Source organism: Patagioenas fasciata, chromosome 14, assembly GCF_037038585.1.
Source record: "Patagioenas fasciata isolate bPatFas1 chromosome 14, bPatFas1.hap1, whole genome shotgun sequence".
Taxonomy (NCBI): Eukaryota; Metazoa; Chordata; class Aves; order Columbiformes; family Columbidae; genus Patagioenas; species Patagioenas fasciata.
Window position 1 is genome coordinate 2,844,838 of NC_092533.1, and position 26,213 is coordinate 2,871,050.

General features: G+C 44.8%; 2 long non-coding RNA genes across 4 annotated transcripts in view; both read left to right on the top strand.

Moving 5' to 3' along the window:
- Nucleotides 1-26,213, top strand: part of LOC139829100 (uncharacterized) — a 246,006-nt gene that overhangs the window by 87,764 nt on the left and 132,029 nt on the right. Inside the window, exon 3 of one of the 3 annotated variants that reach the window (XR_011741359.1) lies at nucleotides 9,512-9,604. The exons of the other annotated variants lie outside the window; for them this stretch is intronic. This is a non-coding gene — a long non-coding RNA (uncharacterized lncRNA). The remainder of the gene's footprint in view (nucleotides 1-9,511; nucleotides 9,605-26,213) is intronic. 3 annotated transcript variants of the gene reach the window in all.
- LOC139829101 (uncharacterized) overlaps nucleotides 20,663-26,213 on the top strand; it is a 31,094-nt gene continuing 25,543 nt past the window's right edge. Inside the window, exons 1-2 of the long non-coding RNA XR_011741360.1 lie at nucleotides 20,663-21,076; nucleotides 22,091-22,260. This is a non-coding gene — a long non-coding RNA (uncharacterized lncRNA). The remainder of the gene's footprint in view (nucleotides 21,077-22,090; nucleotides 22,261-26,213) is intronic.

Here is a 26,213-nt window from a genome sequence, read left to right on the forward strand (position 1 = left end):
CTGTCTAAGGGACCCCGTCACTCCTTCAGGGCTGGGAACAAACACTTCTTGACTGTTTTCAAAATCTATTTGTACCGGGCACTTCATAATTTTGACTTTTTGATATGTGTTCACAGAAATACATAGAACCATTTTAATGGCTTGAAGCTGTTCTAGATTGACCTACTCTAGTAGCTACTGGCAAAATCTGAACCTATTACTCCATGAGTTGTTCTTCATGAGACCTGGATGGGCCAGAGGACTGGAAATGAAAAATAGTTGTTTCCTTTTCTGGGTACTGGTGTGGATTTGAATACAGGATGGTCTGAGTATTGCTGGATTATGAGAGATGAGTTTGAGGTGTTTCAGTTCAGTTTCTAAGGAGCTCAAGAATCATATCTATTAGCTGCTTTTACCTTTTTCAGCTGCATGGAGTGGTATATAGAATTTTCTTTCTCCTGTTCTGTCTTTGATCAGAATGTTCTTAAACAGCAACGACAACAACAAAAGGGAAACAACTGTTTCTAGTGATTAGTAATGGAGTGAAAGGGAGGCAACAGTTCAGGATATTTTACCAATCTGCAGAAGGTGGGAGTGTGGATTATAGGGTCTCTGGTTCTTAATGAGGGGAGTCTTCAGCTGGGACCTCAAAACCAAGGGCTGCTTTTGTACTGGGTCTGAACTGGAACTTTCGGTCCAGACCTTCACAGTTTGGCAACCAAAAATCCCTGTACGAACTTTGCAAATGGACCATGATTTCTGCAGGAAGCCAAATCAATGCAGCCACCTCTGAAGGAGATTTTTGAGAGTGGCACTTGAGCACAGGCAGCATTACAGCAATAAGCCATTCTCAGTATAGTTATCTACTTCGGAATAGTTATCTAATTGTTAACACACTGTAGCTTGGAATTGGGAAGTCAGATACGTCTTGCCTGCTGTTACCTTAGTTACTCTGCCTATAGATTAGGGATAAAATGAGAAACCCCTACAACAGACCTGCTGCAAGTGTAAATAAATGTTTGCAGAGCTCTCTGAAGTTCTGTGATTAAAGTAATTATGAACATGTGAAGTGTTAAAATCTTTTTGTAGATGTGGCTGCTGTGAAAAGGACTGGAATAGAAGCAACTGGATCTCAATGTTGAGAAACCATTGAAAACAGAATTTGAAAGAGAATGGTTCTATGTTGAGCTGTAACGGTGAGAAATTTTATGTATTTAAAGAAAAGCAGATCCTGTGATATTGACACAATATGCCAGGCTTTTTTTCCACTCTGCCAAGCCAAACCACCACACTTCTTGCTACAGATTCTGAGAAATATACTCTTATCTGCTATTTAAAATGTGCTTGAATTATTATTACCCATTACAGACTTTCAAAAGTACAGACACAGATACTGCCATAGAAGCTACTCAAGAGACATTCAGGGGGAAGAGAAGTTCACAAATAGTTCACATCATCTTGGAATAAGACCTAGAACACCCTTTCTCTGCACTATCTGTCTCTTTTTTTAATTACAAGTTAAACAGTGACTCTCTACCTCCCTGTGGATGTATAGTGCCCGAAGAGCCCCGCTCTTGGTTTTCTGACAGTGCTGTATTAAAGATGTTTCATAATTGTGAAACTTCCAGTGTTAATGGTAAGGCAAGAAGACGTGCTGCTGCCAGCTATAATTGGCTTGCATCCTCCTCTGCAGTAGCCAGTGGTAACAGAAACCCTGTGCCGAGTTGAAGCATCAGTTACACCCAGACAGCTTTCAGACTGCGAGGGACAGCAGGCTGGGTGATGTAGTTCTAATATCACTGAACTGGAAAAAAAATGAAGTCAGGCAGTTGATTTTTATAGCACCTATATATATATTTTTATACATATATATATTTGAGAGACTAGATTGAATACATCTTTAATAGTCTGTTTAGAAAAGTCCAAGCCGGGACACAAACTTATGAGGATGGGTGTGGGCAGAGATCTTAACAGAACAAGGTAGCTGTCTGAGTTGGCCAAATAGACTGATGCAATTATATCTAAGAGTGGAGCTACCTACGTAAGTGAAAAATGAAGAGTATTTCTGTCACCTATGACTTGGTGCAGAAATCAAAGCGAGGAAGCCAACTTACCATTACGTGTAAGAAAACCCAAAGTCTGGCACGTTCCAAGAAGTTCAAATACACTCTGTCCTGACTGCTGGGAGTTGGAGCAAACGTCTTGGGTGGTTTGTGTGTCGTGCCAGACAGACCTACCACCTGAAAACAGGACTACTCCCTGCCATGTGGACAGGCGAGTTATTAGGGGAAAAAAATCTGTAATCAAGGTGTTTTGGAAGGTCTTTTCAGCCAGAATGATGGTGATATGAATGCCACTTTCAAATGGGAGGGGAGCTTCGAAAGGCAAATCCCAAGTGTGTGATGAAGGACATGTGGCTAAATACAGAGGAGATTCAGGCAGCCGAGCCCTAACTCACGCTGGCAAATATAAACCCTGGAAAAAAGTGATGTTATCTCTGCTCGTGTGTTGCGACATAGGGTGTCTTTTCAAATCAGTAGTGTTACAGGAACACCATAAGAGCATTCTAGGGCTTTCCACAATGAGCCTGTGACCCGTGAACCTCACCTTGCTGTAGAAGTCTCAGTATTACCGTTAATTGTCTTTCACTGGTTCATTTCTGAAAATAGGTTCTCTTCCATTGATTGCTGGTTTGGTACAAAAGCAATTAGTGATGTCTTTCTGTAGGTATCATGTGGAACAGGTTAACGACATTTAAAGAAACCTTTTGAGAGTTGCCTAAGGTTTGCTTGCATGTATACTTCCATTGATTGACAAAACTGTGTTTCTATTCCTATTGCCTTAAATCGTTGTGAACATTCTTAAATATATGGAGAGTGGCTGATAAGTTGTAGTTCTAGTCAGCTCCTTATGGACGTCAGCTAATCAAGGAGGCTGAGTTCAAAAATATGGCACAAAACTGAACTGAGTAATGCGATTCTAGATTGATTTAAATAAATACATTTATTTAAACAAAAAAATAGGCAAGGTATATAGGCATGAATGTTGATTATATATGAAGTATCCTCATATGCAAACACATCATCTTTAGGAAATACCCAAGATATACTACACGGAAGGATAAGAAAGAGTAAATCCAAGACTCATTAGTCTGTTGAATTGTCTTTTAAGGAAAGTAGGGAACTTCCCCATGGTATTAAAATGAAATGTAAAAATAAAAAGCTATGACATACCTAGGTGAAATACACATGCAGTGACAGCGAGGTAAGTCAGAGATCCCTAAGATATCCATGGATAGTTTCTGTCATGAACAACGTTAGCCAGTAAAGCAACTTTTAAGCTTGGATAAAGCGTGAAGTTTTGAAACTCGGAGTCTGTGGGGGTGTGATTCACCTGCCCAAATACGGAGATGTCCATCTGTGCTGGGTGTCTAGACTGCTGCTACAGTCAGCAAAGAGAAAATAGGCATTTCTAGGTCATGATTTGCCTTCTCCTAAAATAGCCATTTGGGATATGCCAGGCAACTGCTTGGAGACGAAAGTCCAAAGATGACTTAGCAGGATGGAAATCCGTGAGCCAGAAAATTGTTTTCTGTAATTCAGAACTCGGTTCTGAAAACTATTTGTTTTCAATACCTACATTGGGAGCTGTAAAACATGAGGTTTCAGAACCGCAAGGTGACCTGAAAACCCTGACTGAGCACTTCATCAAAGGGCAGCTGTTCCCTGCAGGTCTGAGCTGCTTCCTGCACCCGGACTGTGATGGGACCCATGGTGCAGCTGGCCCATCTCTCACAACATTTTGCAGGATATCTTGCTCTTCAGTGATTACTCTGCAGCTGATTTTCAACCATTCCTTCCCACAGAACGTGTTGTCTTGGCAGTGATAACTGAGTCTGTCAAGATCAGCCAGAGGAGGGCACTTTTGAGCTATGGGAGACCTCCTGGCCAGTGGGGTGGAAGGTGCTACTTGTCCCATTAGTTTCATTTGCTGGATGCTTCCTTGAAATCCTCCAGCAGTAGGCTTGGTTCAGTGTCTGTCCCCTGATACAGATGGTGGGGTCCTTTCCTTTTCAGACCTTTCATCCTGTTGGCTCACCAGTTATGGCTACGTCTTTTAGGAGGTGACAAGAGCCGATGCCTTGCCAATGGATAACGATGGACCTGTGCTGCAGGGTTTGGGTGTAGATGAAGGCACTGGTGCCTCTCTTCCAGGCTCTGGGTGCTGAGAGCTTGTCCTGCAGCAGATGGGTGGGCTAGCTGAGGTCCTGGGGTACTTCCACGCTACTGAGCTAGAACAGAACACAACCTAGAGGGCTGCCACCCAACTGGTTGTTTCAGTGTTAGGAAGCTTATGGCCTGGGCCATTTATTGCTCTACTAGATGATGTCCAGGTATGTCATGGCCAAAGAATGTTTTCAGTAGGTAGCATTGCCATGATGCACTCTTTTGGTGAGGAAGAACTTCTGTTTCTGTGGACATGAGTGGTGTGGCGTCACCCAGCCTCAGGACCAGAAGGCAGGTCCTGGCCTTTATAGATTAGCAGTGTGGTGGTTGCCTTGATGTCCATTAACTTGTGTTGGTTTGGAAGTGTGGGCCCCGTCACACCAAGTTCTTGGCTTCGTTTGGGGCTCTCTTCCCTTAGAAAGGGTAGCCCGCTAGATTGCATAGCAGCAAAGCTGGAGATCTGCTTAGCAGCCGTTCCTGTGGCGCAGTATTTTCAGGGAAAGCATTTAAAACATTAGCAGAGGGGGGTGGGGTGGAAATCGCGGAGAAAGTGAAATCCATACGTATTGTACATATGTTTGCTTTAAAGAGCGGGTGACCCCTGCTGAGCTTCTTGGCACCAAAAGCCAGGCCAGTGAGGACATCACCAGATGGGTTCATTACCAAGGCATTTTCATTATCGCCCCTCGTTGTCCTCCTGGTCGGAGCATGGGAAGGAACACTCTGTTCCGAATCCACAGAGGTATGAGAACACAGGGGGAAGTGCTTGTTTCTGGGATAAAAAAAGCCATGGTGACTGATCACACCACACGAGTTCACGTGAGAAGCTGAAGGCCAGTTTGCTGGTCCTGCAGCCCCCCTCTTTCAGCCTATATATGTAAGTACATGCAAGTTCAAATGCGCTGTTAATATCCAGTAAGCACCAGTGGAAATCTGGTTCATCTCAGATGAGGCTCCCCTGGCATGACCCTATCAGTGCATTAATTCCAGTGGAGCTCACTGGAACTCGTACAAAGACAACATGAGCAGACAGAACATAAGCAAACCGAGTAAATCTTGGTTAATCCAACCTGAAGGAATTCCCTACTGAAAATGGACTAATGCCTTGAATTTGTTCTGACCTATCTTGCAATGTCAGTTCTCCAAAAGCAGCAAAATGATACCTTTAAACACTCAAACTCCTTTAAAAATTATGTTTGCAAAGGCATAAAGTTAAACTGATGGTGCTTTAGTTCTTTCCTAGATAATTGCTATAAATTATGCAGGCTGTTATCTTTCCCAAATGCTGGCAGTTGCAAACACATACATCAGTACAAGGCTTTGCCCCCTTGGTCAGGCTGTAGAGGCTACACTGGTACAAAAGACGGGTTTCTTCAGATAGGGGTGTCCTCCCTTTTCTCCCCCTCTAAGTGGGGTATGTGACCTTAGATTTGTGAACTAATTCCTCTAAAATTGTTGTGGTTAAAGGTCCACAGGTGAGTTGAAGACCTGTTAATGCTATTGAATTAGGATTTAGTGGAGTGGGTAACCCCTTTCTGTTTCAAGCAACCTCATGCACTGTGGAGAACTTGTGTGTTAGACTTGGAAGGGTGCAGGGTGGCATTTCTATCACCTCTTTCTCAATTATCATTGTTTACCCATGAAGCCACCTGTCTTCTTGGTACCTTGCCATAGTGAAAAGAAGTTTCTCTCCATCTTCCCAAGAGAAGGCTGGTAAAAAAAGGAAGGCATTTTAACATTTATGAAGAAAAAGCAAATACATATTGCAACAGACCCAGAAGGGTCAGAATGGACTGAATGTTCCTAAACCTTTATGGTAATTTGCTCCAGTAATTTCCGTCATAATTAAGAAGCTGATACCAAAGCTATTATTGCTATGAGTCAGGCTTGCAAGATCTGCTTCTACAGCACGTGTAGCTGCAGGCTGCCCACATTCAGCATTTAAATGCTGTTAATTTAGAAACAGTTACTAGAAGTATGTTGGTTGAATGCAAGGTTTAGAGCACTACAGATATACAAAGCTGATAACAAACCCAGCTGTGGGGAAGTGAGCAAGTTTTATGTGCACCTGAGGTCTTTGCAGCCACCTTTGCCCCCAGGAATATGTCAGAGGATGCTGTGTCCTGGCAGTTTCCCTTCTGCTGGTTCTGCCTGTCCTGTGGTTTGGCTGTGGGGGGCAAATCAGTGCTCAGCTTGGTGAGGGCAGATGTAGCAGAGGTCACCTCTTTCCCATGCTTATTATCTCTCCAAACCACTGTTGCTATCTCCTGCCCATGTTGACTTCCATGAGGGCTGTTGGGTATGGGGTGCTTCTGAAAAGCAAGCTGTCTTACTGAGGTGCCAAAACAGGAATGCAGATTTCACATATTTTTCCCTAGGAGTATCATGGAGCTTTTGTTAGGCAGATGGTTGATACGAACAGACTTCAACCCTGGAATTGTTCACAAGTTGTCCCCTTGAAAATTTGCTAGTCATTGTTTCTGCTCCAAGAGAAGATGACTTTTTAAAGTGAACTTTAGTGAATGATGTGGAATCTGGTTCAGCTGTCAGCTCGCTTCCTGACTTGCAGATCAAGTTAATGCTAAGAAGGGTAGAAATTACCCAGTGAAACACCCGCTAGAATGAACGCTCACAAACATCAGGATTATGGGGAGCATGGACATGTCTGGAATTTGGATAGTGCTCGGTACATGCATCATCCTTCTTTGCAAGACACTGCTTTGATTCCTCCTCCTTGGGACAGGTGTTTGCCAGGTTTCTGTGACGTGCACCATGGGGAGCAGTGAGTCTCCCAGCCTTTGTGTGGCTCTTTGCTTTCCAGAGCGGCCACCAGGAAAATACTGAATGAGCAGCGTCGTGCTGATGCCTTCCAAAACAACAGGATGTGTTTCACCCATCTTTCTGGCATTTAAGGGTCTGGTTTTTTTTGCTAAGTCATCGTATATTCTCTTTGAAAATAATTTGTCGTCTTAATTCTTATTGAAAGGGGACAGAAAATGACTCAAGACAAGGTCAGCCCTCTGCTCCTGATGGTCAGGATCTATACCTAGTTGCTTTTGGAAAACCATGGGAAGGTGGTGTCCAGTTGCTGTATCAGATTTCTGGTATAGAAACGCCTGGTGAAGTGTGATGTGTGTCAGTGACGTGGATTGAGCTGTGAGCTATTGGCCTGGCACAGGATGTCCCTGGGATAGAAGGGAGATGTTTTTGAACCAGAACTTCTGCAGGAAAAAAGTTCTGCAAACAACTGTATTTAATCTCCATTTCTGCTCAAATGCGGGTGCTCGTGGTTTGTGAAGTGTATTTGAGAAGGGGTCAGTTGCGCAACTCCATTGTGACAGACACTGGAGGAGTCTTACTACTTTACATGAAAAAAGATTTGAACAGGGCAAAAGAGTTATCTGCTGCCAGTGGAACTGAACTCAGCATTGGATAGTCTGAGCTTGTGATAGGTTCAATAACAATAAATGTGTGTATTTTATGCTCCCAGCAATAACCCAGTTAGAAGCACTTTGAAAGGAGATAGTGCTTGATATTTTTGTTGAAAAGTTGTCCAAAATATAGGAACTGAGAGGGGAGAGACAAGAACAAATTCTTTGGAGCTCACATCATTAATAATGTTTTGACGAAGCAAACTGACCTGGATTCAATAGGGTCTGACTCTTCTTTATACCACTTATGGAATTACAGCTAAGACATTCTGAGCACGCAAACATTTTGACTTTAGTTTTTTTCCTTGTCTTGCCACAACAGCTTTAAAAATATTTGTTGAAAACCTGTGAAGCTATTAGTACCCTCTGGCTGAGATTGCTATTGCAAAAAGAATGCTCGCAGCACTGAGAGGTTCCACTCATCAGTGAGTTCCTAACCTGGAGGTGCTATTTATGCATTACTCACACGGTTTTAAACTTTTAAATCTTTCCTTGTGTATGTGTCTCCAAATCTTCATCCCTGGCGGAGGATCCAACTTACTCCAAGCTTGTGCAAGAAGCTGAAGCTTCGCTCTACTTCTACTCCCCACGTGTACCAACGCAATGTGTTTTATTGAAAAAATAACATCAAGATAGTTCTGCAATATGTGAAATAATTATATAGTGTAAGGAGAAGTATGGGATTAGGGTTGGCTAAAAAAATTGTTGAAAATCTTGATGTGCTGAGAAGGATCTGAACGGTAGTGAGGTACTCAAAGTAATTATTAGATAAATAAAGATACACTTAACCTGTACCTGTAGGAACTGAGTCAACTATAATTCAGATGCATAACTTCTGGTTTTGAGTAGAATGGTGGGTGAAAGGAGCTCTGGTCTCTGAACCGATCAGAAATTGGTTGGTGTGACAGACTTGCAGTCAGACCCGTGCCAACTGTTGGCTGCCTTGAGAAGGTTTATAGTCAGAGAAAGCCCAGCCACCTTGGGCACAAAAAAAAAGCAAGGGAAAAAGGACCAGGTACAGCAGAGAAGATGAAAGCAGTAAAAGAAGTATAGAAGTGGGATTCGGTAGCATGAGCATCATAGGAAACAGAACAGAGAAGGATGGGAAGGAGTGAAGGGTTTGTTGTTAAATGTTCTCTTTCATTTAAAACAAACAAATAAAACAACAACAAAACAAACAAAAAATACGGAGAGAAAAGAAAGAAAAGGCTTCTAGTTGGGCTATGAGTATTTGCAACCCCAGAGATGTGTAGTCTAATAGGTGACTCCAGAAGAAGACATAATACTTGCTTTACTTGGGATGGAGTGGGAGATGGATGATGAGAGAGAAAAATCCATACAGTGTGATATAATAGAAAAGAGAAAAAAATAGCAACCCTCAGCATGGAACAGCCGTGCTGGGAAAAATGTGAACAGCTCATAAGGATGTTGCTGTTATTTGTTCCAGTACTTAATATTCTAGAGAAAGAGGGCTGTTCTCTGTCTGTCTTTGTGTGACCTTACTGTGTATTTGGATATATTTGCTGGTGACCTGGAGTTTTGGATGGGCATTGGCTGGAAAATTTTTCCTTACAGAGATTGTTTTCCTGTTTCATAATAGGAGAAATTTAACTCTTCTAAGAAAGGACAACTGGGGCCTTATTTCTGTGATAATGCCAATAATAATAGTTACTATATTCTAGTCCAAACATTCTTTCAACACAAGACATTTTGTACAAAATGTATTTTTTTTTCTGAAAATATTTAAATTATTTTCTAAATGCAGTGGGATTTTTAACATTGATTTAGTGGTTGTGGTATCAGACCCTTGAGGGGAAAGAAGGCAATATGTTTTCCTTTGATCTCCTACTGATCATCTTGCTCTTGTTATCTTAGTGAATCTTTTCTGTACAAGGATGAAGTTGCTGTCCTGTCCTCAGAACCTCTGGTGACCCTCCCTTATTTTGAAGCACGTGAACATAAGTACAGGTACTTTTTTGGGTAGATATATGCAAGTAGTTGAAGCAAAACTCTGTTCTTGTGGCAAACAGTGACAAGAACTGCTCTTCTACCAGAAATACGTGATGAAGTTGCAGATGCCAGGTCACGGTTCATATCATAAATGATTCTGGCTAATATTGCTTGTATTGGTGAGATGAACCTGCACCACACATCCAAATTCTCATTTTCTGGTCAACTTTCCCTCACGGTGTTGGCAGCAATAGGGCCCGAACCTGGGCTACATGCTATAAGGCTTGTCCTCCCACTGAGGAAACAGTGGTATCAGGTATCTTTGGTGGACACCTTCTTCTGCCCTTGTGCTGAGTGTTGGCATGTGGAAGGACATATGTGGAGCTATTGCCTGGGCCTGTGCTGTGGGTGGGGGCACCCTTTCCCTCTGACCCTCTGGTCTTGCAACCAGGAGAAGCTGTATGAACTCATCTCAACTTCTTCCTCTTGTGTCCATTTGGGTGTCCTTCTGAAAGAAACAAGACCATAGAGAGAGGTTTTATCTTGAAACTTGGGCAACTCTTGAGCTGTGGGGTGCACAGAAGAGCTACGCCTGCCCCATTGTGTGGGCATGGGCTCTGGGAACAGTCCAGATTTGCAGGAGTATGGGAAGGTGAACAGAAGACTGGAAATGCAAAAGCATGTTAGATATCATAGTCCTTCAAGGATAGATCTGAAAGCTTCTAGAGGACCTGGGGAAGATGAGGCTGAAAAATTCTGTATTTAAACCAGCAGATCAGCAGACTATGTTAACTGTTTAAATTCCATAATCGGTGTGGTCTGAGGGTATGGTCTGTGTTTGTAATGACCCGTCATGTCTTCCATTCATACAGTTCCCCCTCTGTGGAGATACACGGTGCATATGTTTGACGTGCTAATGTAGCACAAGATCTGATGCTGTCCAGTACACAGCAGTTGAGAGATTAGAAATAGTTAAACAAATCCGACCAAAAGAGATAACAATAAATGAGTTTTCCTATTCGCTCGCTAGCAAACAGCAATATATCTTGCAGCCAGCCAGATGCTGGCTAAATGAGCAGACCTTGCAGTATTGCGCTCTCAAGCTGATGTGCTACAAAGGGAGTGAGCGCCAGGATTGGGGACCATCCTTGGAGAGGCTCCGGCCTTTCCCAGGAATTCCTCCTCCAGCGCATCACAGCCAGTTCCGAGTGCTGCAGCAAGAAAGAGTCATGCTTCAGACCTTTCCAGATCCTATAGGAAACAGCTAGTACTATGAACCACATCCATATGTTGTCAGAGCTGGCTAACTCCCCTTGTAGTCAGAACTGCAAGCTGAATAACTGAAACCTTGCATCAGGTCTGGAAAACAAACTGTTCTGTTTCATAGCCCATCACCATCCCCAGTATGGATAGCAGGGGTAACACTTGAGCTGGCAGGGCTGGCCATGAGGTTTAACAGAATGCAGCTTATTCTTCCATGACTCTCAGTCCTGGAGTGCTGACAGCAAGAGACTAGAAGTGAGCCAAGGAAATTTATGCTGGATGTGAGTCAGGTACATGGCTGAATTCAGCTTGGATTTAATATTATTGAAATACCGCGGGTGGTTTCTGTTAGGATTTGGCCTCATATGGCAAGACTGAAGTCAGGTCAGCTGTTCAGTGAGATCCAGCGTTGAATTCTCATGAGCACGGTGAGTTGAGTGAGATTTCAGTCACACCTGAAGCAAAAAATAGTCCTTTTCCTGTTTGGGTGTGAATTTGGGGCCGGTAATCTCAGGGGCTGGTGTGAAGTGTACATAGACATAAGAGTGGGCCTGGGTGTACACACATTTTAGTTTTCTTTAGCTTAAATGGGATTTGTACCAATGAGCTGTAGCATAGGTCTGACTCTGGGTTCTGTGACTGGAGGTTGACCCTTTACCCTGTTACTCCAAGAGTGGTTGTTTTATCGACTTCCAGTTGATTGCAAAGGAACCTTGAGGTGTATTTTAAGAGCATTTTTGAGACTGTGAGTGAGAAACTGCAGCAGCTCATCGGGTCAGGAGTTATGACCATGAGTATGTTTGGGCTGAGCTATGTTGGAGCCCTCCCCAGCCCACCAGAGATGGGTGCCCAGATGCTTTCCATGCGTTTGGCTCTGGTTTATCCTGTGCCTTTTGGACCTTGCGGTGCTTGTGGCTGTTCTGACGTATGGTGAAAGGCCCACCGATGTAAAGAGAGGGGCTTTCCAAGCTGTTCAGGGATCCAGTTTGCTTTGTACTGATCATAATTGACTTTTGCTAGCCTGGTTTGGTTAGAAATGCTCTGGAGAAGTGTCAGAGCCTGGAACAAGACGGAATTATAACCATGGCTAAGTATAAGCAGAATACGCTCTTAGTCCTATACTTCCAACATCATACCACAAAGCAAGGATGATTTCTGTGCTTTCCGAGACAAGACATATAAAAGGAGAAAAACATGTCTGTTCTGGGTCAGCAGATCAGCCAGGAGCCCAGAGAAACTGTTGGTGTGAGACACAGACGTGACCAAACTTGGATGCTGTAAGACTCCGGAGAGTGGGCTGTGTCGCGCTTGTCTCTTGTTTGTCATGGAGTAACATTACTCCTTTTTTCCCCTGGTTTTATCAATATAGAAAGTACACCATCAAGCATTTCCCTCTGATATTTTTCACTTATACTTTTGAGGTGTTAAAGAGACAATAGGAGTTGGAATTGATAACCTTTGGTACAGATACATGTATTACAGTGGCACCACTTGTAATTTCCTATCCCAAATTCTGAGCAGTTCTCCCTCGAATCACGCAGAGACTGTAAAATACAACCAACAAAGCTCTCTAGTGAGAAAGTAGGAATTGCCAAGTGTTCTATAGCAAAGGTAGGTACACTGGACTTAAAGATGGAGGAAATGAAGCATTTCCTTGTCTGTTGGGACCCAGGAGGAATCTGGAATGGCTGCAGGGGCCAAGAGGTAGCACCAGCCTTGGTTTTTCTAGGCTCAGTGTTGGTAGGAATTGGCCCTGGTCTAAGTTTCATCTCTGCTTTGTTATTGGCCAACTCACTCACTGCTGATTTGATCCAGAATGGTCATTAATTAGCTGGTTTACTAACTCATTTGCATTTGTATCCATGATTTAAAAATTGTATTCTGTTATTCTTGATTAGTTTGGCAGCAAAAAAAGTGACAGCTATTTGAAGGAGAAGCTGGCCGGTTTAATTTCTAATCAGTAAGTAGCATAGAGGGCTGTTTTTCTCATTTGAGTTTCAGCAGTACCAGTCACAAAGGTACAGAGATTTTGAGCTATTTCACTCTATTTCTAAAAGACGACTTTTCTCCTTCACACTAGTCTGATGTGAAGTATTCAGCCTGCCCTCTTCCCCCTCCTCCCCATGCGCGAAGGATTTGAAGGAGCCTGAATTTCAGTGTCTGGTTTTTGCTATCCTTAGCCAGTAAAATGATCGAATATGCCTTCCAAAATACACAGAGCGCGCAAGAGCTGGTTTTTACCAAAGGGCTGTTTTTTGCAGAGTCATTTTTTGCTTATAACGATGCACCAGCAGAGGCTGAGGGAGCTGTAAGATGGATTTGTGGAGCCAGAGAGGTGTGGGCTGGTTGGTTTTCTTTTCGTTCTTTAACCCCCTCCAGTTTCACCTGTATTTCTGAGATTGACTCATAGACAAGAAGGGTTTCTATTAAGCAAAAAAGAGAAGTGCAAATCCTTATCCTCCAGGTCTGGGTTTACTCAGGTATGCAGCAAGATCGTTTTATCACTGAGGCATCCATTGTATTAGAAAGCCTTATTTACACGAGCTTAAACCCCTGGCTGGTGGACAGAGCTGTTTCAATTTCCTTCAGCCATTCCCACTACGGATTGTATATTCAAGGGAAAATCCTCACCGCAACACTGGACATGCCACGCTCTTAGCAGACTGACGTTTATTAACTAATACAAAGTCGCAAATGATGTACCAACACAGCTAAACAAAAGAGCCCAGTGTTGAGCCTAAATCAAGGTCCTAAATCATAAGCCGTGGTGTGACAAACTGCACGATGTTTGCCAGTACTTTTAAAATGGGGCTTTCTTGCCAGGCTGAGAATCCATAGAGCCTGGCCAAAGAAAACAATGGGAGGGAGCCAGGGTTCTCCCAAGCCTTGGCATGAAATCCACAATAGTAGCTTTGGCCGAGGTCCACGGACTCGAGCACATGCTCCATAAGGTCACTTCAGAACACCATAATTACTCGGTATTTACTTCAGTGGGTTCTGCACACAAAAATAATAATAATAATAAAAAAGTACCGCCAACACAGCTTAGGGACTCTGTTAGGGTCCCAGACTTTTGGTGTCTCAGGGTGCCCCGTCTCTGGTACCGCACGGTGGAGGGGGAAGCGTGGTCCAAGCGGCTAAATAATAGCAGTGATGATAAGTAATGCAGCATGCCTGGGGAGTGAGAGTGGACTTTATGTCCTGGCTTGTCCTCGAACTCGTCAGCAGGGTTTGTTGCCGCCAGTGGCTGTTTACTGACCTTTGGGGGTTGAATTCGGGGGTCACTGCTGAGTTCACCTGAGGCGAGCGTTGGCTTTTTGAAACAGCCTCTTCTCTGCATCCTTTCCTTGCCGGCAGTCCTGCCAGAGAAGTCCAGATCTGAGCAGATCGTTAGGGCTGGAAAACAGCCCCGGATCCAAAAACTGGTTCTGAACAACTTGGAGTGGGACAGGGAGACCGAAAGGCCAAGATTCTTCTGAGTTTTCAGAGCCTGGATTGGATGGTCCAAGAAAACCTCTGATCCAAGAAATCTGGTCCAGAAGCTCACAATTCAGAATGTTTGCTAGTGGGACCCCATGGGGCTCTTACCCCTAGAAATGATCCCAAGGCTGAAGATCCTTGTCCCACCTCTGCCCAGGGCTGTGTCTGCTCCTAAACATGGAGGCTCCAGGACTCAGCCCCAACTCACTAACACTCAACCTTTAATATTTACATTTAAAAAAGGAAACCACATCTGATTATTCAGCATTATTCTTTTACATCTTTACTGCCCCTTGCAGAACTCCTCTGAAGGCCAGAGGAAGCCTTTCTGCTGGTATTTAATATTTTAGCACTTCATAGTGTCTTTAGACAAAAGCATCCAACAGGCACATGTGTTTTGGCAGCTCTTCTCGTGGCCTCTGTTCTGTCTCAGGCCTTGAGAAGCGAAAGAAGGAAAGAAAGAAAAAAAATCACCTTAAACTGGGTCAGCACAGTTCTCTTTTTATTTTCGTTGATAGCTCCATTTGGGATTTATGCATTGATAGGGGAAAAGTAGGGAAAAACATATGCCCCAAGCATATGTCCTTGAAAAACAATGTCACATCTTAATTTTCTTGGGCTAGAAATGCATGCATTCCACATTCTCTGTGGTGTGGAACTAATGAAGATAGAAGTGCAAGAAAACCTATAATCAAATCCAGTATGTACCAGGCATAGCACACCCATCCGAAACCTCATGGTGCTGGAGAAAAATCCAGGCCACGCAGCCACAAGAGCCCAGGATTTCTAGTCAGTGAGATTTTTGGGCAGTGCTCTGCATCCCCAGAAAAACAAAACCAAGCAGAAGTGCTTCTTGGCATCGCTTTGTGTCAAATACTTGCAACTAGTGATATTCGGAGGGACGCTCAAGCACGCAGAAGCGCAGTTGTTAGAAAAGCCTAAAGGCGTGAATTGAACATTTTCTTCTGGTCGTTCGGGATCTCTTTCCCTGTGCTTTAATCCCCCGTGTACATCCCAGGAGCTTTGTGCGTATGAACTGTGTGTTGTTGGTACCATGGTGATGATTAGCAGGCCCAAAAGGGACAGCCCTTGCGGTCAGGCTGCTGGGAGCCCAGCGCGAGGGGGCTCGCTTTGGTGCACAGTGCTGGGCAGCCCTGCTTCCCCAGTGCCAGGGCTCTCCCGTTGCTGGTTTCCACCTGTTTTCTTTTGGTTTAGGGCATAAATTCCTCCTGGGAGAAGAGGTTGGCTTTTTCTTTTTATTTATTTTTTTATTTTTATTTCAGAATTCTGTGTGCACAGTGATTTGCATCATGAGATGCTGGTGTCTGAGCGGGTTCCTGTGGTAGTGCCTATAGCAGCAGGAGTAGAAATAATAGTGATAACAGTAATAATAATAATAACCTAAACCAACAACTGGTGGGAGAAGCAGCAGAAATGCGATGTGACTTTCAAGGTGTCACATAAGAGCTCGGTGTCAGAGCCCCTGTGTGTCCAGCCTGTCAGGCCAGTGCTATGGGCTGGAGAGGACATTGGCTGGTGATGTCTCCTCATCTGGGTTGATTTACAGTCTGTGCAGATTCAGGGAGAAAGAGATGAATAATACAGATTGTTCTTCATAACTGTGGTTATTTTAAACCTTAACCTTAAAATCCTTTTAACCTTCAACCCTGTTAAACCTAACCCTGTAAATCCTGTTGTCTTTTACCCCATACTATTGTAACTTAGCCACTGTTTTAGCTGCCTTGTGCTTTAAGGAAGTGGCTACTTGTTGAGGCATCAGCCCAGGAGCTGAGAATTATTTTTTTATTATTATTTCCAGGTCCCTGTTGTTTTCAGAAATCCCCTGAAAGTCGCTTTGCTCCTGTGTTTTTAGGTGCTCACATGTAAACCAGGAGTCTCAACTTGTCTGACGAGTGTTAGATAAATGCACAGAAATGTGGAGATGCCCCAAGTTTCTTAGCTTGTGGTTTTTATTATCAGAATTTTTTTAATATTGGTGATTTGCACATGCCATTCATCACTTAGAACTGGTCCTTGCCAGGCAGCTGGGATCTGCTGTGCGTCTCTTTGCCATGGAATGGTCCACTTTTCTCTTAGAAGTTATTTGTCTTTGATCCCCCACCTTCTCCTCAGAAGATGGGCTGATGGTTGGGAGCCCATCCTCTCAAGACTTTAATACTTCAAAGCAAAAGTGAGATACTCACCTTGCATCGTCTTTTCTCATTGTGCAACCCCCTTGTTTGTGGGCTGCTGGGTTCCTGCTCCCTTCCTCCTGAGCGTGCTTGGTGAGCTCCTGTAGGGATGGACGTTGGTCGTCTTCACCCTGTCTCGGTCTGTAAGGGAGCCACTCTGGGAAATATCACAGGATTGTGGTGTTGTCATTTTGTAAGAGAGTTCAAGTCAACACGTTTGATGTTAGCTTTGGCAGGGCCAGAATGGTATGAATTGATACTGTACCCAGCTGGGGGAGAACCTCCACGCTCTCCAGTTATTTACCTACCACTGACCCAGTGAGTGAACTCACGTTTACAGAGGGAAAAGCATGGAAGTGGTTAATCTGAGATGGCTGGGCAGTCATCTCTCTGCCTGGCAGCTTTACATCCCTCCCAGACGTGACACCTGATAGGCAAACCACTGGTGGGAACTGACAAGAGGATACAGAGGAGGCAGATAAGGAAAAGCATGAAATGGTCTTTTGCTTCCTTGTGAGTGCAAGGGAAGAAACCAGCAGGTGTTTTCAAGGGGCAAATGGCTTGAACTGAACACTAGAAACCCAGTTCTCATCTCTCAGGATAGTCTTCCTAAGCCTTTTGTGAACCTAACTTCTTGGCTCTGGACAGCAGCTCAGTATGGTTGTTGAGTAGATTGAGATATGTGCACATCTGTAAATAATGAACGATAGCAATTACATGTTCTTTTTGAAAGACAAAGCAGTACATTGAATACTGTTGGCAGGAAGCAAAGCCCAGGAGGACCAAGCATAAGGCTGCTGATTTGAACCGTCCCCTCTATGAAAGGGGCACCGTTGTCACGGTGGACTTGTCTGAAACCTGGTGCTTCCACCTCTCACCGTGGTTCTTACCCAGGCAAAGTGATGGCTGCCTTTCCATTCCCTCCTTCGGCTTTCTTTTCAGTGCTCCTGCACTGCACATGCAGCAGCTTTGATCCACAGACCTGCAGAACGTAGCTGGGGAAACTGAGGCAGAGGGAAGGGTCCAGTGCTGGCATGGTGCTGGTGTGGGACTGAGCAGCAGAACCAGGCAAAGCGCCAGTCTCTCCTCATTCCTTGTCCTGTGCTCAAGCATTGGAGACGGATGCCATTTCTTTTCTGGCAAAATTAATGAATTCTCGCATGTGTTGTCCCTGGCGCGTTTCATACTCATTCTCAGCTTGTGAAGAGCCCCAGATAGCACTCTGCAGTACAGGGGATTTCAGAGCCTGCCTTACTTTTTGCACATTTGGATCCCCTGCGCTTGCCCATCCCAGGACCTGTTTGTATTGTACTTTTAAACCCAATAGTGGGGAGTAAGCCTGTTTTGGTGCAGTGAGTTCATACATGGAGCCATGCCAAAGCTTAATGAGCAATCAGAAAGGTGAAGGAACATTCAACACGCGTATTTGTCACTGCTGCTGCTCCCAGGGGCGTCCTTTAACCCTCTGAGTTCAACGCTGTATTATGCAAGTTTTGTTTTTGTGCTTAGTGGAGTGTGTAATTGTCCCTTCGGTGACTTGAAGAACTCTGAATGTTCAAAGACCATTTGGGGAGCAGGGGGGTGGTGGGGGAAACCCAAGCAGATAAGTGACCTATTTAGGCAAGGTTCACATTGATTTCACTTTCTGTTTGGTTTGCAGAGCTACTGCTAATACAGGCACCTCTTCCTTCTGCATCAAACTCCAGAACTGCTGGCAGGAGGTTATCTTGCTGCTTGGTTGTTACTGATCTCTGTGTTACGTGGTGGAGCCTTCTAGGCACTGATCCTGATACACCTGGAGCTATAAGAAGTGAAAATAATTGGCTTTTTTTATCTCCAGTCAGAATAAAATTCCCTAGTTTCTCATTCAATATTCTAGAATGTGAAGTGACAAATTTGGAAGACTGTTTACTTGGGGCTATCTAAAAGGATAAAATGAAAGAAGTGCGGTTATTAATATACATATATAGAGACATATATGAGAATAATGATGATATTTTCGCCACACACAGCCCTTCCCTTCCCCTGCCCTGTCCTGCCATCCAGCAGCGGGGAGCAGCCCCATCTCCTAAGGGAGCTCCTGGAGGAGGTTAATTCTGCAGTTCCCGGGTAACCTCTGATGGTTACACAGGCACTTGGGTGGCTGAGGTGTTAGCCATGGAGGCAAAAATGCAGGGACAGACAGGCCAGGTCCGTGCGTCTGGACACTCAGGAATTTGGGCCATACAAAAATGACAGGTTTGGAGAAGAAGATAAGGGATGTGCTGGCTCGGAGGTCTGGCCCTGGACCAAGAACATCGCTGAAGGCAGGGTGGAAGCTCCCTGTTAGACACAAATGCAGCTGTGGTTAAGGTGGTTCTTGAGGGCAGTCTTTGTTCAGGCAATTTAAAAAGAAACATGTAAACTTACACCTGCAAGAAGCGCATTTGTGTGGGTCTGCGCCAAACGCCGTGGAAGTCGGGAGGAATCTTTCCACTGACTTCAATGGGCTTTGAGTCCAGGTCCCAGGTGACTGGTTTGAAGTGACATGTTGGCTATTTTGGTCTGACAGTGTTTTCCTTTCTGTATTTTCCAAAAACACCGGTAAGAGAAGAACAAGTGAAAACTTCATCTGTTTTGGTGCAGAACTGAAGGTTGTGTTATCCACTACTATCCCAGGGCTGGCTGTACAGATTGTGGGCTACGGAGCTGCAGAATTGAGACTTTTCCTTTTAATGAGATAAGTAATCTAAGCCATTTTCATTCTTGTTTTACAGATTGAGCAAATGGAATGGAAAGATCTCTGGAAACATTAACAAATGCAGTGTTTACTTGCTTCGGAACATTACTGATTGCAGTAGGCGTATGAGATAATTTTGTTTTTTTCTAAATTTGTAGAAACAACTAACAAATTCTGCAATGATCTATGAAATAGGACACTCGCCAGCAGTCTAACACAATGGCTGGCAGTATAGGACTCACTGCGTATTTCAGTTTTGTTTCCTTGGAGTTCCCTGTATCTTGGCTTTTCTTCTTTTCTGTACATGGTGTGGACTCTCCTGCTGCCATCGGTGTTATGGATCAGTGGAGGCCTCCAATGCTTAAGGCATTAAACATCAAATTCTTCTCCAGTGCCTTGCTGCAGAAGTTTAAAAGGAGTTTGGTTGCTGCTTTGTGGATAGATGTTGTTCTAAGGGATTTTACAGTTGAATAGCTGTAGGGGGGTTGGTATACGAACTTTCCTTTTGCTCTACAAGGAATACGTAAGAAAGCTCTGACTGATGCATCTCTGGAGACATCATGCAAGAGCTTAACTTAGTCCTCTTTTTTAAGAGAAACTTGGATCTCAAGCACTACTCTTGTGTAATGACAAGCAAAAGGAAAAACTAACAGGCTTGCTTTCTTTCAAAATCCTTCAGTAGGCTTTGAAGAGGAGCTTTGCTAACAGTATAAGGGCAAAAAGATGACCGAAATGCTGATGAAAAGCATTTTAAATGGAGTCAGAGCAATGTGATAGATGACATTCTATGAATAAGTCGGAACTGGCAGCCTTTCCAAGCAATGTGTGGGGCTGTGTTTTCCCACATCTGATTTTTGGGAGTGCCTTTCCCAGAATCACAATGACCTGGCTGACCAGTGAGGGACAGTGGCTCTTTATGAATCTGAGGGGTGTCTGTGGGAGCTGTGACCCCTCTTGTTCCCCTCTTCTAACCCTGCTTCAGCTCGTACGCACCCACCTGCCCACGGACGTGGTATTGATGTCCCTGCGGATGGATCCTGGATGTGGGGTACGGCAGTGACAACCCTCTCACATGGTGGCAGGTCCCAAACCTTTCCTGCGTGTCCTGCTTCCAGGAGAAGACTGTCTCTTAGAGCCTGTAGCTGCCCCCTTAAATGATAATTTTTGCTAAATCATGGTCTCCCAGCATACATTTTACACTTTCACAATGCTTTGCAACTCCATCCGCAAGAATTTGTCTCTATATTGAATATATTTTGCAAATTGATTAAAACTTCTGCTGACTGTGTGCTTGGCTGGGGACACAGCAGCTCACAGAGCAGGGTATACGATGGCAAAAGAAGTGGGTTGTGCTCTGAAAGAGCTATTATTACTGCTTGCATTTTCAATCACAGAGCTGGACTTCGACTTGCTACTTCGCAGATTCCAAAACCATAATTACTGGCTGCTGCCTCTGCTGTGAAACACTTTATTAAGTCTTTAGAGTCATTAAGGATTTTCAGGAAATTTATGGGAGCTCAGGTCATGTTGCCTGTTTGTTTATACAGCCCAGGACCTGCCAAAAATGTGGCCTGTGGAGTTTCTGTAGCGAAGCCTGCGCTCACCCGCATCTGCTGAAGAGACTGATGGAAATTGCCTGTTTCGTCCTCTGTCACCCTGTCTTTGTGTCAGCTGCTGTAGATCCAGCCCTGCGTCAAAGAGCAGAGGGTGATTCCAGCAAAATTAAGTGAAGCCGTTAGACTCTGAGCTGATTTCATGCTGAAGACGGTGACTTCTGGAGCAGGCAAACCTGGTGCTGTGAGCTCAGGGCGAGAGAAAGGACTGGGCTCAGAATGGGTGAGAAACCTGGGAATTGGTCCCGAGGGTTGTAAGGGACTATTGTTTCCTTCTACTTCGGGTCTAAGGGAGCCAAGGGGAGCTCAGGGCTCCTGTGGTTGCTTGAGCTAGACAAGGTGCAGCTTTATACGGGGTTGTGCTTGACCGAGGAGCAGGATGGATCAGAGGTGCGATTCATGACCCTAAGTCCCGTAATTTAATTCATCCACTCCTTTATTTTTTTATATATATTTTTTTTTTAGACAAAATTTACACTTCGGGCAAATGGCCTGTTGTGTCACAAACATGTGGCATCAAACGTGACTTGCCCAGTTGTCACATAGACACGTCTGCCATGCTGAGCCAGTTTAGCAGTGGAAGGCACCCTACCAAATATCTTGTACCAGGATGGTGTTATGTAGTGTTTGGGGATACGTTTGGAGTACAGCTATAAGGTATGTGTTACTACAGACCCCAGAGATATCTTTTTAATCTGCTGTTGGAGATCTGTATCTTTAAAGCTGGAATCGGGAGTGCAAACTGGTAGCATTTGATGTGAAATAGTTGTGTCTTTGTCTGTAGAGCATTCAATGATTACAGGATTAAAAGCACTTGTAATGAAGAAGGCCAGTTGCAATTACAGTCTCTCTATAAGCATGTGTAGCACAGTCTAAAGATAACTTCACAGCAACCAGCTCACTTCTGACACCAGTCCAGCATGGCCTGTACTAATGTCAAAGTGAGGGCTGATAGCTGTCCCTGCAGAAAAGGCTAACCCTGTTCTTGTGGGACAGAAAAGCCCAGTGTTTCTGCAAGCAAGCCAGACTAGTGTGTCTGCATCTATGCCGCTTTGCGGCCAGACCGCGTTATTTATCTCTGGGTGCTCCCTGGGATTTACCCAGCCAGTCCCCAGGGATGGAGCCGTGGGTCTGCCCTCTGCTTTTAAGTGCCCGTGGCAGCGCGGTATCTGCTGCAGGCAGGTTCTCTGCCTGACTCGGAGCTGATAACCTCAGTCTCACCCATCCGGTCTTGCAGTGACAGCACACGTAGAGCATCAGGTGGGCACAGTGGTCTGGGGTCTTTCCCAGCGTCTCGTGGGGTTGCCTGGCAGAAGGTTGACAGCCTGAGCTCAGCTGGGAAGGGAAATTCCAGCGTGTGCCTCTGGATCTGGGGATCTGCCTCAAGGTGCTCCAGAGACTCCAAAGGTAAGTACGGGGTTGGCACTTGTCCAATAATATCAGCACAGTTTCCAGTATCCTTGTGTTAACGATAATCACAGTCAGCTATGGCCCGGAGCTTATGAAGTTTTCCATCCTCGTTCGACTTTACAGAACAATAGGTGTGTAAAGTAAGCTAGTAATGATACTAATTATTATCCCTGAATTCCAAGGACGTAAAAGCCTGTGCCAGCACAGGATTAGATAGCTCCTGACTCTCAGACCTTTAACAGGCCACTAGGTTCTCTTTCTCACCAGTGTTAATCGGCACAGCTTTGCTGACACAATGGAAGTGTCTGCAGAAGCAAAGGCTCTGCCTTGGCAGCGTGCCTCGAAGAGCTGCCGGCAGGGGAGGATGAGATATACCATACGCCTCCATTTCCTGATTTGCAGTATATCAAGATATAGACAGATCTTGATTTTTTTTATTTTTAATGTGAAAGCAGAATGAAAAACTAGGTTAAATCAGTCTTGAGGGATATTAAACCAGTTCTCAGGAAGCCTATGCAATTATTATGCCTCATCCCAGCCTTCTTGATTGGGAACATGCCTTTAAGAACATGATCAGCCCCAGGAGATTTCCCTCGTAGCCTGGGAATTCCACCCTGTCTGCTGACGAGGAGGGAGGCTGGGCCGCAGGAACTCTCCATTCAGAAGGGAAAGCTTTTCTTCCTATTTTTTTCCCTTTCTCTCTCTCTTTTTTTTTTTCTTTGGCAAATTATAAATGTGCACATTGGATTCTTTTGTCAACCAAATCTAATGGGACTAGCCGGAGCTGAATGGCTGGTCTGTGTGATGCTCAGACTCGGTTTCTTTTCAGGTGCTCGTTGCTCGTTTCTATGAGATGACGATTAGCATCTGCCTTTGGACTTGGAGCAGCTGCGAACACTGCGCTGTGTCCCTGGCTGGAGGGTGTTTGTGGGAGATGTAATTTGTCATGTTAGGCTGGGTTTGGGTCCGAAGAGGTGCCTCTTCAGCCCCTGTGTTATCACAGGGCTGTGAAAATAGCATAGTCGGGAGGAGGATTTTTTTCCTCTTTTAAAATGTGGGAAAGGCCTTTAAGGTTTGGCTTTCGTGCATATTCTCTTCTCCTCCTGGTGAAGAATTAGGCTCCTGGTTCGGCTGGGATGGACTGGCTGTGGGAATGATGAAGGGAATAAAAAAGTTAACCAAATCTCAAGGAATATCCCTATTCCCAAAGCCAATGTGCCTGTGATTTCCTTTGCTTTCTCCTGAAACTCCCAGGCTACCTGGTCCCAGGCTCACTGGGGATTAGCTCCTCAAATGAGTTTATTTTCCAACAGCATTTAGAGCATTTCATTGATTTGATATTCTGATAAAATCCAGCCAGATCTGAAATTCCAAGTGGAGGAAAATAAATTCAGCCACTACAACTGAAAGTGCGAAACCTTCAACCTGGCAAGTGGGCATCCCTCCCATCCCCCTTGTCCTCCCCACAGCCTCCAGCCCTGGGCTGACATGTGGTTCACACACACACAGCCTGTTCTGTTGGGAAGCGTACAGCTTGCCTTTGAGAGTGACCATCCATTACGGTTCAGTGCAGCTGTTCATGTGCAGACAGCTTTAAACTCTTCCAGAAATCGCCGGCACACATCTGTGAACGTCTCTCCCTCTGCCCCTTGCTCGATTCCCTCAGGGCCGGAGCAAATGCTGCCACCCTCTGCACCCTTGGGAGCCGTTCCTGGTGGCTCTGGGCACATCCCACCCACTGCTGTTGGCTGCTTTACCTTCTGCCAGTTTGTAAATGTAGCATCATGTGTCCATCTCCATACTGTGCTTGCTGAACAAGGCAGAGGTCGGCTCCTTGCTATGAACCTGTTGTGCATGTACTGATGCTTAACCTCAAAATAACAGCTTCCCCCAGCTCTGATTTTGTGTTAGACCCTGCATCAGCTATGGCATAAGGTGCTGAGATGCCATCATCTTTTATATTGCACTGCAAGATCCCAGCACCAGGGTCTGTCTTCCTCCATATATCCAGTGCAAAGCTCTCCATGCACACAAGGACACACAGACAGATCTGCATGGCTGCTCCCACATCGTTCCTTACCCACCTTCTTTCACCACTGCGTTAAGTTACAAATCTTCTCAAGCCTGTTTCAATGTGACCTTGGTGCCCAAGTCACCAGATGGTACAAACATTCAGAGGGCACATTAGCATCTGTGTTCTCCAGGAGTAACCTCATGTCCATGTAGTTGTTCCTCTACCTCATAACTGCATGAGGAAGGAGGAGACCCGTATGCTCAGCTGACTAAATGGTGTTTTCCTTCCCACACAGTAATTTTGTCACAACCAAATTATTTGCGTAGCAGTGAGTTCCCCTTGTCACCCTTGTCCTGCCTGGGTGACAGGACATGTTCCCATGGGAGTACAGGGCTGCAGCAGACCTGGCCAGCACAAGATTGCTTTAAATGCCTGGGCATCCTTCCCTCTGCCCCCAGGGCAGTACAGGATGCTTGTGAATTCAGAGTTAAGGCTCTTGGAGGGCTCTAAAATCAGAAATTACCCTGGCACATCTCCCACTCAGTCAGTAACCTGTCTTGGCATGCAAATAGTTAAGAGGCCGTTTGGGTTTCTGTGGCTTTTGGGAGACAGAATACCCCGAGCATCTTTCTCCCTATGGTGAAGGATTTGGGTGGCTCTGATCTATATGCACAGCCCATAGGAGGACCCTGAGGCTGTGCTCGGTTCTGCATGGGGCAGCCCAAGGCCAACTGTGGTCTCTGCAGAGAGCTGAGCCTCCTCCGGTGGCTGGTACGGTGGCACTGGCGTGAGAGGGTGGCAAGGGCACAGTCACTGCATCTTGTGGGGAGTGGTCAAGGGCCCAGAGCGGGGAAAAAAATGGGCATCGTATAGTCAAGAACTATGCTTTAAAATGTAAAGCAACCCAGCCGCTTCCAGCCAGCGGCTTTTCCCCAGCTGTTGGTTTCCAATAGAGTATTATGATCAGTAATTGATACTCTCAGATGTCTCTGCACAATCCCCAGAGAAGAATGGCCAGGGCAATATTTTTTTTTTCCCAACTCACTGGAAAATTGAGCCCCAGCTGGGGCTAATAAGTGCTTTCATTAAAATACTGACCTTAATCCAAAGCTGAGAATAATGTCTCCTCTGTGTTGCAGCTCTCCTCCGCTCTGACACGGGCTGTGCTTTTTAACAAGAAGTGAAAGGAGAATAAATAGACACTTCTCACCCCAACATCATAATAACACCAATGTTAGGTCCCAATGAGGTCAATGTTCTTTTGATTGCACCAGTGGAATGTGTTCTTGTGTTTTCCACGCTGTGAGCTCCTTCCAATGATGGATATGGGGTGTATGGCCAGTGTACCCCTCCAAACTCCTCTTGAATCCATGGTACTCCGCTGCCCATGGGTGGTCGCATCAGGAAGAAGATGGGAAGCAGGGGTGCTTGTCCAGGTGCTGTGTGCATGCCAAGGTGTCTGTGTTGGACAGGCAGGGCAGAGGCAAAAGAGTTCCATAATTCCAACATAAGGGTTCATTTTGTTCTCCTACCTCTTCATTTTCTTCTGGCCAAGGCAGAGAGATTATTACTGATATTTACCCATCCAGAGTTTCTCAGATGGAGAGGTGATTTGCAAACCACATCTTGAAAAGTCAAAGGATTTTTTTCCCCCATTCTCATGTAATCTGCATGCAAAGAAAGAGGAGACAATCACCTTTTTTTTTCTAGGAATAGGGCCTGTGAATTGCTGGGTAAAGTTCAGGAAGCAAATGTGAATGGCAAGAGCATAGTTTCATAGTTTTTGCATACTGTTGCATTTCCGAGGCTGCATATGTTTTGTTTTGATCAAGAATGGAAGGATAAGGCATGTCTTGCGAAGTGTTCATGTTGCTTGGCAAGCCATCAAGTATAACATAAGACTTTCCCTTGCTTCCATTCATCCTGTTATCTTTCA